This window comes from Haliotis asinina, chromosome 6, assembly GCF_037392515.1.
Source record: "Haliotis asinina isolate JCU_RB_2024 chromosome 6, JCU_Hal_asi_v2, whole genome shotgun sequence".
In the NCBI taxonomy this organism is placed as follows: Eukaryota; Metazoa; Mollusca; class Gastropoda; order Lepetellida; family Haliotidae; genus Haliotis; species Haliotis asinina.
The window spans coordinates 23632578-23651294 of NC_090285.1; the positions used below are offsets into that span (position 1 = coordinate 23632578).

Consider the following 18717-nt stretch of genomic DNA (forward strand, 5'->3'; position numbering starts at 1 on the left):
GTAATTCTTGCATTCCTTTTACATTTCGTAAACATGTTCATGTTTCATGATTTTAGTTGAGAGATACTGTAAGAATTATCAGTTTTAAAGTAAGACACAACAAATTTCCGCTTTCTTGAGACTCATTTAGTCGAACCGGGTTTTCGGGTGACGAGTGAACGCTTTAACCACTAGGCTACCCTACCGCCCCTTGAACTGGTCGAATAACAAACGTAATGGTCTGTCATACAGACCCTGAAAAAATACAACCAAGAAATCACATGGAACTCTAGATTATGTGGCAAGTCCAGATTATGTGGCAAATCTAGATTATGTCGCAAGTCTAGATTATGCTCCAAGTGTAGATTTCAGTTTCAGCTGATGAAAATGAAGAAGTCTTGTTTGTTTGTTTGTTTGTTTTATTCAGCATTGAAAGGGATTGGACACATATTATTCAACTTATCAAAGCCCTCTCCCGACAGTTACATGGAAAAATACATGTAATGGACAGTGGAACATGGCAAGATACATTACACATTAATTGGAACGCTTATAATAAGTACAATGATTTCATGGACGAGGCTTAAAATATTTTGATTTATATTTTTTGTCAGACTAAGACTGCCGTACAGAATGGTTTTACTATCTAAACTTACTTTTAGGATTTCAAAGCCTTGTGTAAAATCAAACCGACAGCTGATATACTTTGGACATTTTAGAAAGAATGGATTGGCTTCTTCCACAAGAGCACCACAAAGGCAAGCTTTACTTTCAGAAAATTGACACGGAAAAGATCAGCATCTAAACAACTACATGAATGTCATAACTTAGTGTGTAGAATAATTATCTTCCTTTCACCAACTAGGAAATATTCAGGAATTTTATCATTTTTTCTGATAACTTAAATTTATACCATTCTAATGAATTGGTGCATTTTATTGTGGGTGAGAGATTACTCTATACATAAGTACAGTCATAGATAAGAGAGTTTGGGGAAATGTGATTCGATATTTTGAGGTAGCCAAATATAACTTGTTACTTGTTAAGACCTGAAACGCTCGGGGCTATATTGATAGATAGATTATGAACTGTTATATCTGTAAAATATGTTCATTTCAGAGACTCGTTGTTAGTCTACAAATATGATATTATATCAAGGTAGAAATATGTAGAGTTGTTCTTAACATACAGGAAGTGTAAGCATATACACTTGTTAAAATCAACTTGAATTTACCTTCAAGGAAATAGCCTTTCAAACCGATATAGAGTTCTTGTTAGATGATATATCTGCATTCTTGGTAGGTCGTGTTATCAAATTTATCCAACTGGTTTATCTTCTTACGAAGCAAGACAACTAGTACTGAAGACAAACATGAACGTTGCCAGAACGAGGTGGCGATGACTACACTGAAATGAATATGCACCCGTGGTAGGAGGTGTAGCAGCAATTGTCGTCGTTGTAGTGTCAGGTGTAGTTGCCGGTGTTGTGGTGGGTGTAGCAGATATTTCGCAGTTACAGGATTCAAAGCCCAAGAGACACTTTGCAAAACTAGTGACGTTGGACCTTTCATAGAGATAGCGCCGTCCATATTCCCACTCCGTGCCCTGGAAACACTTGTGCTCCTTCGCAGCCATGACAGGCTGCACGAATTCCTTGAGACAGATGCCTATAGTAATACAGTTGCTAGTGATGTTGCTGATCTGAGCGCCGAGTGGATTATCTACAAATAAGGGATCTAAGCCGGCCCAGTCACAGGTGCTGTTGTTCGGCTTGACACGAGCGCCACTTCATCAGAAACGTGACAGTCCTCTTATCCATGGAAAGAGATCTCATCAGAAACCTCCACATGTCACCTTGCAAACACTTGTGCTGCTTTGCCGTCTGAATGGCGTTGTAACATGAGGGCGAACACTTCTCGAAAAGGTTACAGTTTTGGTCGATGAGGAAATACAGGCTCAGAAGTTTGGGGCCAGTTAACGACAATGCTGCCCTCCAAGGACAACCTTCATATGTGTCCAGCATGTCAAGCATACAGTAATGAATACTCAGGAAGCTGTTGAAGAATAATCTCTTGGCGTTTTGTCGAGGGTAGTAGACGATGAAGCTGTAGCACATCTCGTTGGACGTCCTACACCTACACCTACACCTTCACCTACACCTACACCTACACCTTCACCTACATCTACACCTACACCTTTATCTACACCATATATTGTTGTCGTTAACTTCTTGGAAGACTCGAACTCACACCGTGTCCGCAGTTCGTCCCCAGGTTGGATCTCAATGGATCCTTGAATCTGCAGATATACATTACAAATGAACAATTCAAAGTTTCATTTACTCTGTTTTACTTCCCACCGAACTGATTATTACGATTGATATTTGTAAACCATTTTGTTTGACGTCAGTGAGAGTTCTTTTCTATGGCCACTTCAGAGTAAGCCACGCTGATGCAGAGGTGCAGGTCTACTGTGGTTGTAGCTGTAGTTGTAGGTGAAGGTGTCGTGTAGTGTAGGTGTAGTGTAGTTGTTGTATGTTTAGGTGTAGGTGTAGGTGTAGGTGAAGATGTAGGTGTAGTGTAGGTGTAGGTGTAGGTGTAGGTGTAGGTGTAGGTGTAGGTGAAGGTGTAGGTGTAGGTGTAGGTTTAGGTGTAGGTGTAGCTGAAGGTGTAGGTGTAGGTGTAGTGTAGGTGTAGGTGTAGGTGAAGGTGTAGGTGTAGGTGTAGGTGTAGGTGTAGGTGTAGGTGTAGGTGTAGGTGTAGGTGAAAGTGTAGGTGGAGATGTAGGTGAAGGTGTAAGTGTAGGTGTAGGTGTAAGTGCAGGTGTATTTGTAGGTGTAGGTGTAGGTGTAGGTGTAGGTGAAGGTGTAGGTGTAGGTGAAGGTGTAAGTGCAGGTGTATTTGTAGGTGTAGGTGTAGGTGATGGTGTAGGTGTAGGTGAAGGTGTAGGTGTAGGTGTAGGTGTAGGTGAAGGTGTAGGTGTAGGTGAAGGTGTAAGTGCAGGTGTATTTGTAGGTGTAGGTGTAGGTGATGGTGTAGGTGTAGGTGAAGGTGTAGGTGTATGTGTAGTTGAGGTTGTAGCTATAGTTGTAGGTGTAGTTGTAGGGCTTTTTTCAGAGCAAGCACCACCATATTGGCCTAACTGGTAGTAGGAAGCGTGATACTGAGAAATATGAACATAGGTGTGAATCTTCCTACAATAGGCCGTTCTTAGTCGATAAGTTCGTTTTGGTTCCATTTCAATCTATCAGTTTTTCATTACAGGATGTTTGTTTATTTTAAACTTTAACATTTTTGTTCTGTTTTGGTTTCATGCCAGATAGATAGATAGATAGATAGATAGATAGATAGATAGATAGATAGATAAACAGACAGACAGACAGACAGACAGATAGATAGATAGATAGATAGATAGATAAACCGACAGGCAGACAGACAGACAGATAGCTAGATAGCTAGATAGCTAGATTGATTTGATTGCCCACATGACCAGTATGTGTGAAGCTCATTTCTGGTGTTCTCCGCAGTAATGTTGGAATATTGCTAACAAGCGGCGTAAAACCATACTTATTCACCCTACTTCATGACTGAATGAAGTGATTTTTAACTCTCTGTTGAATTCACAATTGTGTGCACTCTCTTCACCAACATATGGAACATTAGTGGAAAAGAAATGGGTGCGACAACATTTTCTGCAGATGCAGAACAAAGAGGCTTCTGTCGTGGATATCCGTGGTTAGTGAGTGAGAAGGGTTTTAAGCCGCCTTTAGCAATGTTTCTACAATAGCAAATCGTTGAACACTAGAAATGGGCTTCACACGTTATGCACATGTGGGGAATAGAACCCGGGTCTTCGGTGTGACGAGGGAAAACTTTAACCACTAGACTACTCCACCGTCCCTCGCGAGCGCCCTTGCGACAGAGGGCTTGCGAGTAGGCACATTTTATACATTGATTTGAATATATCTAGGAGAATAAATATTATAATATTTAGATTGGATAAATTACCTTGATGTGATGACTCACCTGTGGATTATAGGGTTGTCATAGTTATATTTGGGGTCAGCTGAAAGATCTCTGATTTTCACACCATTCCTGTACAGCTCAAGAGTCTGGGAAACACCTTCGTAAAGTAACAGATATTGCAGTTATTTTAATCAATTCTCAACCGTTAGTGGGATATATGTGTAGGAGAAAACAAGGTGGAGAGTTTACTGACACCGATGGTTTCACATTGTCTACCAAAACCGAGAAGTGTTTTCTCTAACACATATACTGTCAATGGTGGATAATTACAATTAATTTAGAGTTAATGAACCTACACAACAAAAACTAAAGCGCACGCGAGTTCGGCATGTTTACAACGGCTTTCCTGAATCATGTCAGTCACATTGTTGTCAAATGGAAATAATTTTACTATAAATTATAGATTTAAATAATTAACTAATTAGTTACAAAGGCGACTACCCAGTACACTACCAAATACATAGATGTCCTATTTAGTGTATTTTACAATAACTGTACAGTTTCATAATAAACAAATGTTATGAGGAAGTGATCCATATGAATATATGTCCTACAACATACAAATACTCGAAGTTCCGTCAGCCGCCACCCTCACAATATCACACGTCAGGCAATTCCGAAAAAACAATCAGGAATATAATGTTACTTCTTAGAAATTGTATCTCAGCAGGTGCTCAGTCAGCCTTGGGAGTCTAAGAACAAATTCAGAGCTGCTTTACTTGACTAACTAGCATTCAGAATCGTTCGGGTACAAACCTTTTCGAGGTAAAAGTTCCAAAGTTATGTGCGAATGTCAACGGTTAGGTACCGTAAGGTGTGTTCTGATTGGTCAATCCCAAAGATTACCTGACGCAACCTCATACTAGGATTTGTTAGACTCAGTGTAGGATTGTAGCTAATAATACTGAGGCTACCTTTACTTTGGCGATTGTTTTCTCTTGTTTTACAAGCTGGACTATGGTATATGTTTGAAAAGCTGCGGCCGCATGACATAAACATTTCTGGTCCCGACAACGGTAACATCATCAACGTTTCTAATGTATTTCCCAAATATTGATTAAATATTTTTTGAATCGAAGCGAGAAAAGTACGTTGCCAAACTTTGCTCGCATGTAAGAAGACACGTCATTTTCTGTATGCTGCGCAACCCATTTGCGCTACAGTTAGCCTGTTCTTGACTGGAATCACTGTGATGGCTGAGAGCTTGATTGATGAAACCAAGAGTAAACATGAAGTTTTGTTACAATGAGTTACGAAACTTCTAACAACAACGACGATAGAAAAGACAAATAAATCCCAACAGGTTCATGAAAAATTAGGCAATAAGGTGTTTCTTTTTTATTTTTGCTTATTCTTGTTCCGTCACTCCGTTCAACCGGAAGGTGGCGAAGGGAAATCGCGGCGAAAAACGATTTGAATACCAAGTTGGGCTTAAAATGTTGAATAAAATATATTTCACGTGAGTAATTATCAAATATGAGGTTGGAAATATGTGAGCACAACCAAGTGAGGAAATGCAAGCGTACCTTCGATGGTGGCGATATGTTATTTCGACATGTAAAATATTTTTCGAACCGAAGCTTCGCTCACAAACAAGTATAAGAAGACTGGTCATATTCTCTGTGCTGCGCAACCCCATTTGCGCAACAGTTTGCCGGTGGTTGTACTTTGTATAGCAGTGTAATAAATAACACTGAGCCCACGTTTACTTAGACTGAAAGTACATACCTAGGTAATGCATATGGTTCATTGCCGCTGTCACATATATTGTCCCTGTAAAGAAGCGGCTAGTACAGGCACTCGGAACGATAGAATGAGCCTTCACACTTGTTTCTCCAGGTGGGATCAGCAGTGCGTCTTGACCAGTGGTCAGGATACCTGCATCGTAAGTTCGCAGGTTCGGGGTGTAGTAGATCCTCATTCCTGATTGGTCGAAATAGTCACTTCTCTTCTTGGGATTGTTCCAGTGCACCTTTGAGAAGAGCGAATGGGTCAGAAATATTTTGACAAGCTGTTGACATATGTTGGTATACCTTTGAAAAGCTGGGGCCGCATGACACAAACATTTCTGGTCGCGACAACAGCAACATCATCAAAGTTTTTAATGTATTTCCCAAACAGGCAGACGCGTTTAAGCATATCCCGGTCCAGTCCCAAAACAACCCATTCATGTTGCACTCGCTTATCGTTATTTTAAAAGAAGTATGGATAGCTTGGGTGAAAATATAAATGCTATTGACTCACGCATGAGTGCCTCTCTCGAACTCTCTCTCTCTCCATCTCAAGTGTGCAACTTACCTGAAGAGCCAGCTTCTTAAAGCCGTTCATCCCAAACCTGATTCCCACATTCTCGTGTTTACAATCACCATTGTTGCCCAGTGACCAGAGGCTAACGATGGCATTACAACTCAAACCCGGCAGCATACCACACGGATAAGGGTGGGGGGTTGCAGCTTCATCTGAAAGATCCCACAGCGTCCGGTGGTTCATCATATCCAACATGTTACAATCTGTACATCTTACTTTATACTTCTTGCAACCCATGGAGGTCCGGGTTAGAATGTTGGGACTTCAGTCATCCTCGTGAGAGGCGACTAACGGGATATTGTGGACAGACTCGCTGACTTGGTTGGCACATGTCATCGGAGCCCACTTGCGCTGAACGATACCGTTGATGACTGGATTGTTTACAGATCGCTGCCATATAACTGGAATATTGCTGAGTGCTGCGTAAAGCTAAACACACTCACTCACCCTTGGAGAAAGTGAATCACATGATTCTAATAGCAAGTCTACATTGGATCTGTTTGCATCCAGAATGTCTACAGATGGGAGTTATGTATACAGTTGTGGCGGGCGTCAAGGGTCGGGGTGGATGTCCACAGACAGGACGGATGTCCACAGTCGGAATGGGTGTCTAATGTTAGAGCGGATACCCATTGTCAGGATGGTTGTCTAATGTCAGAGTGGATGTCCACAGTCAGGATGGGTGTCTAATGTTAGGGCCGATGTCCACAGTCGGAATGGGTGTCTAATGTTAGAGCGGATACCCATTGTCAGGATGGTTGTCTAATGTCAGAGTGGATGTCTACAATCGGGGTTGGTGTCTAATGTTAGAGCGGATGTCCACAGTCGGGGTTGGTGTCTAATGTTAGAGTGGATGTCCACAGTCGGGTTTGGTGTCTAATGTTAGAGTGGATGTCTACAATCGGGGTTGGTGTCTAATGTTAGAGCGGATGTCCACAGTCGGGGTTGGGGTCGAATGTTAGAGTGGATGTCCACAGTCGGGGTTGGTGTCTAATGTTAGAGTGGATGTCCACAGTCGGGTTTGGTGTCTAATGTTAGGGCGGATGTCCACAGTAGGGATGGGTGGCTAATGTTCGAGCGGATGTGTACAGTTTTAAACAGACGGATTACCATTGTGGGCTTTACAGTTACCTTCAGTGCAGCCGAAGACGATGGCGTGGTGCATGATGTTGACGTTGTCGATGAGGGGCTGGGTGGCAATGATGTGGTAGTCTGTGTCGTTGGGAATGGAGAAGATCTGACACATATAGGTAGTTTCTGCTGCAGGCACAACAGTTCTGGGTAACTTCAGATCCTTTTTTTTCACGTCTAGTCAGGAAAGAACAGATAAAGTTAAACAGCGTGTACCGAAACAACGTAATTCCGGAATCATTTACCGGATGCACGGCGAGGGTATGTGAGCATGTTAATGCGGCTTTCGAATACCAATATCGTTTATGTGAGTTAAATACCGCTATATTCCAGCTTTATGATACCGCTCTGTGATGCGTGAGTGAATTAATGAGTGTGGTCTTACGTCGCTTTGAACAATAGCCCATACAGATCACGCCTGGGGACACCGGAAATGTGTTTCATTCTCTGTGATAAGAAAATTCTAGACCGGACAATCTGGTGAATGACTTTATCACGAACTGCACTCTACGAAGGGTGAGTCTAACCACGTGTCATATCTAGTCTCTTGCGACAAGCATTGGTGGCTGACGACAATTATTCCTACACGGAATACTCACGGGGTGCGTGGATACAAAGGAAGCAGCTCCTTTTCAGAGAACGCATGTATGTATGTGCGACAGAGGGATGTTCCTAAAAAGAACATGTGGCACAACTTTTCATTTGACCTTCTGTCCTTTGACAATCGCTCTTATGAGTATGTTTCTCATCCATTTTTACCAGTTGGAAGATCACTATGACAGGCGACTATATGTGTGAGTGAGTTCAGTTTTATCCCGCACTCAGCAATATTCCTGCGAATTGTAATAATCGAGTCGGGACCAGACAATCCAGTGATCAACAGCATGATGATCGATCTGCGCAACTGGGAACCGATGCCGTGTCATCCAAGTCGGCTAGTCTGACCACCTGATCCTGTTAGTCACGACAAGCATGCGTTACTGAAGGCCAATATTCTAGACCTTCACGGGTGCGAATTTATAAAATAAATTGGTGCCACTTGCTGACTTAGTTGATACATGTCATCATATCGGAGTTGCGTGGATCGGTACTGCTGCTATTGACCACTGGATTGTTTGTTCCAGACTCGAATGTTGCTAAGTGCGGCGTAAAACTAAACTCAGTCTCCCACGCAATGTGATGGATACGTACTGACGTCATTGATGCCGTTACAAGTGAATTCCGAATTCTGACAGGTTGGCAGTACCCAGCTCCCGTCTCTGGCCAGACACTTAGGGTCGGTCCAGGGGTCACAAACACCTAGGAACAGTGGACAGAATGCGGCAATGAGAATAAGGATAGTGGAGAGAGAGAGAGAGAGAGAGAGAGAGAGAGAGAGAGAGAGAGAGAGAGAGAGAGAGAGAGAGAGAGAGAGAGAGAGAGAGAGAGAGAGAGAGAGAGAGAGAGAGAGAGAGAGAGAGAGAGAGAGAGAGAGACTCATACGAGAATGAAACAGATGCAATAGCAGTACACTGCCGCTGTTACAGGTCATTGGCTCCCTCCCACTGCGGGCAGTCTGCGCTCTGCTGTTTATTTTGTTGACACTTACATGTCTGACAAAACATCCACTGAGATCGATACGATCATTGGATGAAGAGATATTTACAAAAAACCGCCCACATGCATTTCATGCCAAACTATAAGTATTTGTATGACGCAACAATTTTCAAGCAACTGTCCATTCAAGAAGAATTAATGTCTTAGTCGACCAGCCTTGCTGAATACAATAAATTTGCTTTTATCAATATTAATTTTCAATTTCTACTTGTTACAATACGAAACTAGCTTATCTAGCCTCTTTTGCTAACCTTTAATTGTAAAATCGAAAAGCGCAATATCATCACCAAACAATTGGATGAACAACTCTACTAGGTATATTGATACCCCTCTGACCATCAACGGATAGAGAATCAGCAATGTCGTTGATAAAGAAGGCGAATAGAAAGGAAGAAAACTGCCATTCCTGACGAATTCCTGATAAACAGTCAAAGATCGGTGAGCAACCTACACACAAGCTTTAACATTTTGGTATATGTTTTTTTTGTAAATAGGACGACAGGTGAATGACGGCAGGCCATGCATGGGGTTTTGTATTGTCTGTTTGATTAAATCCCAGCTATCATATATCTGGCAATGGAAGGCCATGTCGCGCGGAACATGTCTATTAACTATTTAAGTTGTTGGACTGTTCTAACACTCACCTGGATGGGATAGCGGTGAACCCGTGGAGTTAGTCGTCCCCTGGGACCAGGTACAGTTGGGGTCACCCAGCTCTTGGCCATTTGTCCATCCGTCACCATCGGAATCCTTTTCGCACAACGCTCTGGTCCATTCCTCGGTGAAAAAGAACCCATTTCCAAGTTGTTTATAATTGTTTGTTTATAGGAGTCATGCAATCACCCATTTTACAAATGTGTCATAAATTCTTGGAAACAATCAGACAACATATTGTTGAATCTGGTTTGTATATGGTTATTATGTGATACTATTTTGTATTTTCAATCTGTGCATTGGGTACCATATGTAATAGTACTTTGTATGTTTAATCAGCGTTTTGTGCTGTGGACTACACCAGTTGTAGTAAAAGACTGGAGATATTTAACATTAGATAACTCTGGATGGGTTCAGGCACGGAGAGTTGAAACTTCCAGATAAAATGTTGACGGTGGGGAAATGAACTGACCATACCTGATTCACTGTCGACACACCAAACATATTATTAGCCTACAACATTTTCATAACAAATGCCTGTTGTTGCACGGAGATCTCACCCTGCCGCTGTCTGCAAAGTCCTGTCCGAAAGCGTTCCTGGCACCGCCCCCGGACACCAGTTTGTGCCCCACGCCTGGCCACGTCTCCCCAGCTTTGCAGGGACTGGGGACATTGTTGCCGTTGGGTATTTTAGCTTGGTAGTCAAAGTACCCAGAGGCCGTGTGCAGCAGTGTCACGAGAAATAGAGTCCATCTGAAACAGGTCGCATGATATAATGTACATAACAGTGAGTGAGTGGGTTTACGTTTATGCCGCGTTTAGCAATATTGGAGTGACATCACGGCGGGGAACTCCAGAAATGGACTTGACACATTGTACCCATATCGGGAATCGAACACGGGTCTTCGACGTGACGAGCGTACGCTCCGACCACTGCACTAGATCGAAGATCTTCTTCCTTGAAGGGTTCACCTGCAATGATCTAACAGAACATGTGGATCGAGAATCAAAGATTCATGACAGATAAATTTAATGTCTATGACAAGAGATCTGTGGTGCTGAGGAGTTGATTTGTGGCAGAGATAAGTCCTCGATAGTGTGAGATCCGTGACATAGGGTAAGAATACATTGTAGAGAGGAGTCCTCGGTAGAGAGAGATGCTGGTGGATAGATCTGTGCTCATGGTAGAGAGAGAGATCCGTGATATTGGTGGATAGATCTGTGCTCATGGTAGGGAGAGATCCGTGATACTGGTGGACATAGGGGTTAGATCCATTGTAAAGGGAGGTCCTCGATATAGAGAGATGTGAGATACAGGTGGATAGATCCGTGGTAGAGAGAGCTTCCCGATAGAGAGAGATCTGTGATGTTGGTGGATAGATCCGTGGTGAAGAAAGGTCCTTGGTTGAGAGAGACCTGTGACAAAGGAGGTAGATCCATGGTAAAGTGAGTTCCTTAATAGAGAGATCAACTTCATAAGCAGAGATCCTTCACACGTAGTCATTACTGCAACATGTGCTTTAGTTCCTGTGATCAGAGACCATATAATATATTATATGGTCTCTGCTGTGATGAACCATCAACGGGATGGCCTAAATATCGGGCCGGGCCGGGCCACGGCGGGCCAAATATATTATTGGATAATGAACCCATTAAAGAGCACCATGTCTACAAATGATGAATGCAACATACATCTTGACAATAATAATGAATTTTAAGCCACAAACGCGTGCCATATACAGTTTACTACGAATAAATCGGCTAAACCTCGTGAAGACGAGTTTCCTGCGAGCTGGCTGACCGAGGTTACGTCTAAAAGTGGAATCGATAATCGAAACATGATTTAAAATGCATAAATATTTGTCTTCATTCGGACACAGGTTTCTATCCGCACGAAAACGTTTTCTACGTCTACATCCAATTAATACCATCCCATAAATTCACTATTCATAGTATTTAAAGCATGCAAGATATGAACTCTTCCCCACACTCTAAACATCATCTCAACCACAATAGTTCATCCCGGCTTGGCCCGACTTCTCAAACACAGCTTAAACCTAACACACGTGTACTGTTTTGTGTTTACAATGACAGATGACTATTCTATCTGCCTAAATACCTCTTTGTTGAGTCTCAAAACGTAGTATTTGAAGCAAGCACGTCGCTTAAAGTCAACCCTATTTTCTCAATAAAGACACAGTATCACAATCTTTCGGTCCGGCTTGGACCGACTCCTCAAAAGCAACTTCAACCTAACTAATGACAACGGAAAGGAGTAGCACAGCACTGTGAAATTTAGTATACAAAACATTATGTGCACCCATCCGATCTTTTCCCCGCCCGCTGAAATCTGAAATATCGAATTTATCTGAATAACTAGTCTGTAGTCGGACAATGCCTTGGCCTTTAGACCTTACTTTGCAACCGCTTGTATAAGTAAATGTCAGATCAAACCGTTCTTATTCATAAAAACGTAACAGGCATTCAAATGTCATGTTTTAAATAGATACATAAAACTAGATGAAATACCCTGGGTTCCGTTTCCTATGATGTCAACCAGTTTCGAAAAGTTGACCAAGACCTGTCCAGGCGTCCTAGGTATGTACGCCAGGTCATTAATCCCTGCGTGGACGATGATGAACTGGAAACAATTTAGAATTAAAAAGTTACTTCAGAAATGAATCGATATGGGCGATCAAAATATGATATGCGCTTTGTAGCTTGCAATATCCAATGATATATTACGACCACGCAAGTGAAATAATCCTCCTTCTGTGCAAAATCCTACATACTTCAACTGTTTCCTACGTTAAAGTTCTCAATGTCCCGCAAGAGATCGGGAATATCAGCCACCTTGGCTCCGGACAGAGACCTTGTCACGATCCCTTCTTTCTCCGTATAACGTTCAACATACTTCAACAACGAGTCGCCAAGATGCAATGTAGAAATTTTGAGATCATATGACTTGAAAACAGTGTTATAGTGATACATTTGGAGAAGGTTACGTGAGACACTGAGGGTTTATGAAAATATACTTCTCCCACGGCCCTCTTTAATGTTTTTATTGTCTGTATGTGTGTTCAGGAAAGCAAGTGTATCTGAAAGGTTGGATGTTTACAACATCCGGAAACAGCATCTCCGAGTAGTCCTTTGTGTTGCAAAGCTCATGCAGTGAAACCAAATTTCTATTGGTCCGGAGCTGGACAACCTAGAGACGTATTGGATGTGTTTTCATAGTTTCGTATGTTCAAATTATGTAACCATGATATGTCATACTCAAATTCCGTAAGATGTCTCGTGTTACCTATCTTCTGATCTGTATTAAGTTTCTGATATGTTTAAATCATGCCATGAATAGCCTCACTCGTCTGTCTGTATCTGTGATAGTATTCATTGATGTCTATGCTATAAACATGTGCGGGAAAGTTCTATATTCTTAACCACTGAAATAAAACCCAAGCCTTTCAAGCATTTCATGTCATATAATTGGGTGTAATATCTTCTACTATTTTTCTCATTTTAATATATGTGTACATGCTCATAAATATATAATGAAACAAATGTCTCATTTTAGTATTTGTAATTTAGTCATTTATTGTGAAAAACGTTATAAAGAAACGGTGGAGTAATCAACAACTCTGAAGGCCCCTGACAGGTAATTAAGGGCAACAGTATGTTGATTGAATCGCAACACCTAGCTGATTGCAATTAGACAAGGGTAATTAAGCAAGCTGGATGCAGGTGTAATTAACAGGTCCATCAAGTTCCCCGTCCTCGGTGCTGACCATACACTGGGCGTCACTTTGAGCAAGGTGCTTGCTTCAAATACTCCGTTTTGAGACTCTATAAAGAACTAGTAAGGCAGATATATTACTATTCCATGGATGTAAACATTAATCAGTATACGTGTGATGTTTAAGGTGTTCTTGAGAGAACGGGCCGAGCCGGGTTCTCGTTAAACAACGTGTTTGTTTCCAATACAACCGTCTGAAACTCTATAAAGTGATATCTAGGTAGATATGATTCTAACCTATGGAATAAAACGAATTTAAGATACATCTATGAGCCTTAAATTTGACGGCCAGAGAAAGTCCTGAGTGTCTTTGTTGAGAATATATGGAAGAGAGTGTTGCACTTTGAGCAACAGTTTTTCCATCAAATACTTCGCTTTTAGACTCTAGAAAGGATTAGTTAAGTAGATATAAGACTATTCTATGTATATAAACACTAATCATTATCCATGCGTGGGGTTTAAGCTGTGTTTGAGTGCTCGGGTCAAGTCGGGCCGAACAGAGACTTAACACTTTTGAATGAGGCTATGTTGAGAATGTAGAGCGAAAAGGGCTTCGATGGATTTCAAATATGTCTGGATACATATGTCAGGTTTATGCTGCTTTAGTGAGCTTGGGCCAAGCCGGACCGAAAGCTTGTGATACTGACTTGGGTTAAATTCTTCACCATGTATTGGAACAAGTCGGTCGAAATTCTCGGATCTTCCTTGTGGAATCCTGTCAATAACTGATCATAAAGTCCGAACATTCCTCCCTCACACTTGCCTTGATTTCCGTTTTCTAGTTGTGGTTACGCTTTCTTCCATGGCCTGATCTTGCTGTATTTGCTGGTCTTCAAGATGTAATATTCAAAATGGAACACTCTATTCCGTATCCGTTCTTCGATTCCGCAGTTTAAGAAAGAAGTAAAACTGTTCGCCATGTGCTTAATGGCCCGATTTCAAGTGTGTCTGGTTGTTTTATAGAATGTGAACATAAACCATCAGGTTCACATAACTTGCACAGACGTGTGTTCTCTACCGTGAAGATACACCATCACAGCGGGGACAAATCTTAGGTATTCAACGAATGTCGTTTGTATACAATAGCTGCCGTTGGTGTGTGTTGTTACAGAAGACTGTCTTTATACATGTCCGCCAGGACGAACCAGTAAAGCCACTCTGACACTTGCACGAATTTAGTACCTTCCCTGGTACGCAATTTTCAGAACCTTTAGAAACCTCCTTCCGCTCCTTGTCAGTTTGGGTGCACTTGAGTACTTTGTTGTTGTGGATCTAAATGATGGTTTTGAAGACCTCTATTATGAACTCTTTAGATTTACTAACTTCAACTCTGAAGATGTACTGTAGACAAAGAAGTGCGATTAAACAGGATATTGTGGACCCCTTGCCCTTGTTTGGTCACATCTCTTATATTCTACAATGAAAATAGTGATAAAATAGTGTGACACGGCTTGCGGTTGGATCGCTATGTATTTCGTCTGGCAGGGTGGCACAATTTAAGAGAAAACACAAAAAAGCGCACTAGAACATGTCTCAGCACCAGGGAGGGTAACAGATCCTAACAGATCGCGATAGATTATGGAAAGTTATCGTAATAGGCGTGTTAAAAAGCTCATAGAAATGCGTTGAGTATTATATCGAGATAGATTACGTACAGCGATCTTTATAGATCGTAGTACATCTTGGCAAAATCGTGGGACAATAGAAATAAACATTTGATTATTGTTATTACGATATATACTCTTCCAAAAAAGAAAGTGTACATGCTAAAAAATAACACTTAAAAAGTAATGTATCATTTTTTTTCATGGAAATTTCATTAAATCACAGATCAATCAATTTGTGATCAACTCAAATGTCATTACGCCTTGGTGCCATGGAACGTCAAAGACATTAGGGGTCAAACACAAAAATCACACACTCAATATCTGGTATGACCTCCATCTGCATCGACTACTTCTGTGCATCAACGCCTCATGAAAGCGAACATGTTAGCATGGAAGTGTTGTGGGATGTTGTTCCATATTCTGATAAGCTGTCTTTGGAGTTCCATAAGTGTTGACGGTGCACGAGGAGGCCGGAGTAGCTGACGTTTCATTTCGTCCCATACGTGCTCAATGGGTGAGATATCGGGCGAATTTGCGGGCCAGGGAAGAACAAGCACTTGTTGTTGCTGCAGATACTGTTGAACAACACGAGCTGCGTGGGGCCCTACTGTAGAATGACGCCGGGGCCGTGACGTTGCAGAAACGGGACAACATCAGGTGCAAGCACTTCATCACGACATCTGGCTGCATTGAGGTTGCCATCAATAATGACCAGCTCAGTTCTGTTACGGGCAGTGATGCCACCCCACACCATGAGAGATCCTCCCCCATAACGCTTTCGCTCCACGACACATGGATCTGCGTAGCGTTCGTTTCCACGTCTGTACACTCTCTGGCCATCTGATGGTGAAAGATGGAAACGACATTCATCTGTGAATAAAACACCAGTGTAGGGGATGCCTGAGATGTTGTCTACACCACTGCAGACGAGCACAATGATGACGTAAAGTCAAAATCGGGTGTATTGCAGGTCTCCGATGACGTAAGCCGTATTCTCTCAGCCGGTTGATTACTGTTTGGGGATGTATCCGTCTCAGGTTAGGGATGTTCCTGGTTGTCGTCTTTGCCGTTTGTTGCCAGTTCCGCAGATGGGTGACACGGATATACCGGTCTTGTGCGGGGGTGGTAACTCGGGGTCTCCCGGAGTGGGGTCGGTGTCTAACGTCAGCATGTTGTGCATGTCAATGGACTTGCCTGTCTACAGTGTTACGGTGGCAGTTGAAATGCTGGGCAACCTCTCTGTGTGTTCTGCCAGCTCTAATCATACCCAGGGCAAGGAGACGTTGATTTATTGTCAATCTTAGCATGCTAAATTGGAGTCGTTTTAACAGCAGCGCAAGTTTAAATGTGAACGATAGGAAGATCTTACTTTTGTGTTTAAATACCCAAGGTTTCACACTGTTTCATGAATTTTCACTCTCTCCACGTGCAAAACATGCCTTTTCACAAATGGGCAGTAAGTCATTTAACGTTGCCGTAATTTTAACGGGGAAAACCGTTTTTGTGTTCCACATAACTTATCCATGAACAGGTCAACATTTTTTACACATACGAATTTTTTTCGGGGTGGGGGTGGGGGTGGGGGGTGGGGTGGGGATGGGGGTGGGGGGTGAGTTTGATCAATTTCTTCAATGCACACTTTCTTTTTTGGGCGAGTATATTACGATCATCCCGTTACGCTCCAGTGCGCCTTTTCACGCTTTTCGACGCTCTTATACGATTTGTTCTGGTGCTCACAGTCTACTACGTTATCAAACGACAGCTAAAACATCGGCACGATCGTGGCGAATTATTGAACATGTTTATAATATCTTGAAACGATTATCAATATGCCTCACCATCATGGAGATCACTTGGGATCACCACGGTTTGGATCTGTCACGCTTTATAGTGTGAGTGAGTTTAGTTTTACGCCGCCCTCAGCAATATTTAAGCTATATGGCGGCTGTCTGTAAATAATCGAATCTGGACCAGATAATCCAGTGATCAACAACATGAGCATCGATCTACGCAATTTGGAACCGATGACATGTGTCTACCAAGTCAGCGAGCCTGACCACCCGACCCCATTATCCGCCTCTTACGACATGCATAGTCACCTTTATGGCAAGCATGGGTGGCTGAAGACCTATTCTACACCGGAACCTTCACGGGTCGCTTTATAAGATGAGTTACAATTTTAAAAAATATCTGAATCGTTCCTGTCGTAGCCTAATCGTGGTCTTGTCTAAACGGAGCAGGTGTCTTGACTGACCATGACGAATCCATCTTCAAGTACTCCATACAGTAGTGATATTCATTATGTAAGCGCTTATCTTCAGAACAGCACAATGCCATGTCCGTGTTTCTGTGCCGTGAAAACATTTTACTCGTTACCCTTCCTTCTTAACAGTAAAGCAGTAAAGAAAGGTAAATGGCGCCCTACCTGGACGAGAGGAAAACTGCATCCAACATGTTGAAGGCACGTCGGTTTTAATGACGTGAGGCTCAGTAGCAGTAAGTATGAACATCTGGTCAAACAGACCGTGACTTCATGTGATCTGTCATAATCAAAGAGATCACGACATACCTTTTGACTACAGGATACGGCTTGGTGATTGTGCAATAGGATAATGGGATGTGTGTGTTTGTAAAGGGGTCTGCTGCTGCTAACCTGAATCTTCATAAGACAGAGTTAAACGAATGAGTGAGGTTACTGTTATGTCGCTCTCAGCAATAAGCCAGCAATAGCACTGCAGAGGACACCAGAAATAGGCTTCACACACTACATCCATGTGGGAGAATCGAATCCGGGTCTGGCGTGACGAGTTAACGCTTTTACTACTGGGCTACTCCGCTTCCCCAAGGAAAAGAAAAATTAAACTAATATTCAAAATTTTATATTTTCATCATCTACGTATGCGGTGTATTGTCCTTCAAATCACAGGCCCTCGTGTCTTTGCGAGGATTAAGGGTGATAAAAAATTGAGGTGACCCCCTCCCTCCCACCACCGACTCGAAATAATCCCAAAACGTTCAAATTACCCCATTTTCACCGTTTAAAGGTTACAAAATAACAGAGCACATTCCAACTGTAATTTCCCACATCTGGAGAGGTTTCTGTGATATGTTGGCTGAAAGGTCGGTTTGACGTAATCCGTAATGGGATGGCTTGAGATCTTTGTTTAGCGGTAGCCAGAGATGTGGTGGGATTATAATGAACCTGACTCACACCAAAAGCTGACCATGACCGCTGTACCCGTCCTGCTGGCTCTCCTGTTGATGACCATCTCGTGTAAGTGTTGCCGACCCTATCCTCATAGTGTTAGACACACAGCTAGTACCTTGTATCATTAATCATTTTTAGTGATCATTTTCTATCTTCCATCATTTTCACAGCTATATTCCTATTAAATACAATAACACAATGTCATCTGGACAGTGGCCAAATATAACATGTTATATTTGTGATTACACTTTCCCAGTAAAGTGCAGATTGTGGTACTTTGTAAGGTGGATTTCCATCCGGGATTCGAACCTACACTCACACAGTCAGGCCCCTAATCGCCAGGACACAAAGTGAGCCGGCTAACCGACTCAGCCACATATTATATCCCTAGATATATTTGCTTCTTGGGAATGTGAA

At 42.2% G+C, this 18717-nt stretch overlaps 1 pseudogene; it reads right to left on the bottom strand.

The window, feature by feature from the left end:
• Nucleotides 1-1194: 1194 nt before the first annotated feature.
• LOC137286447 (uncharacterized) lies at nucleotides 1195-17561 on the bottom strand (annotated as a pseudogene).
• Nucleotides 17562-18717: the final 1156 nt, after the last annotated feature.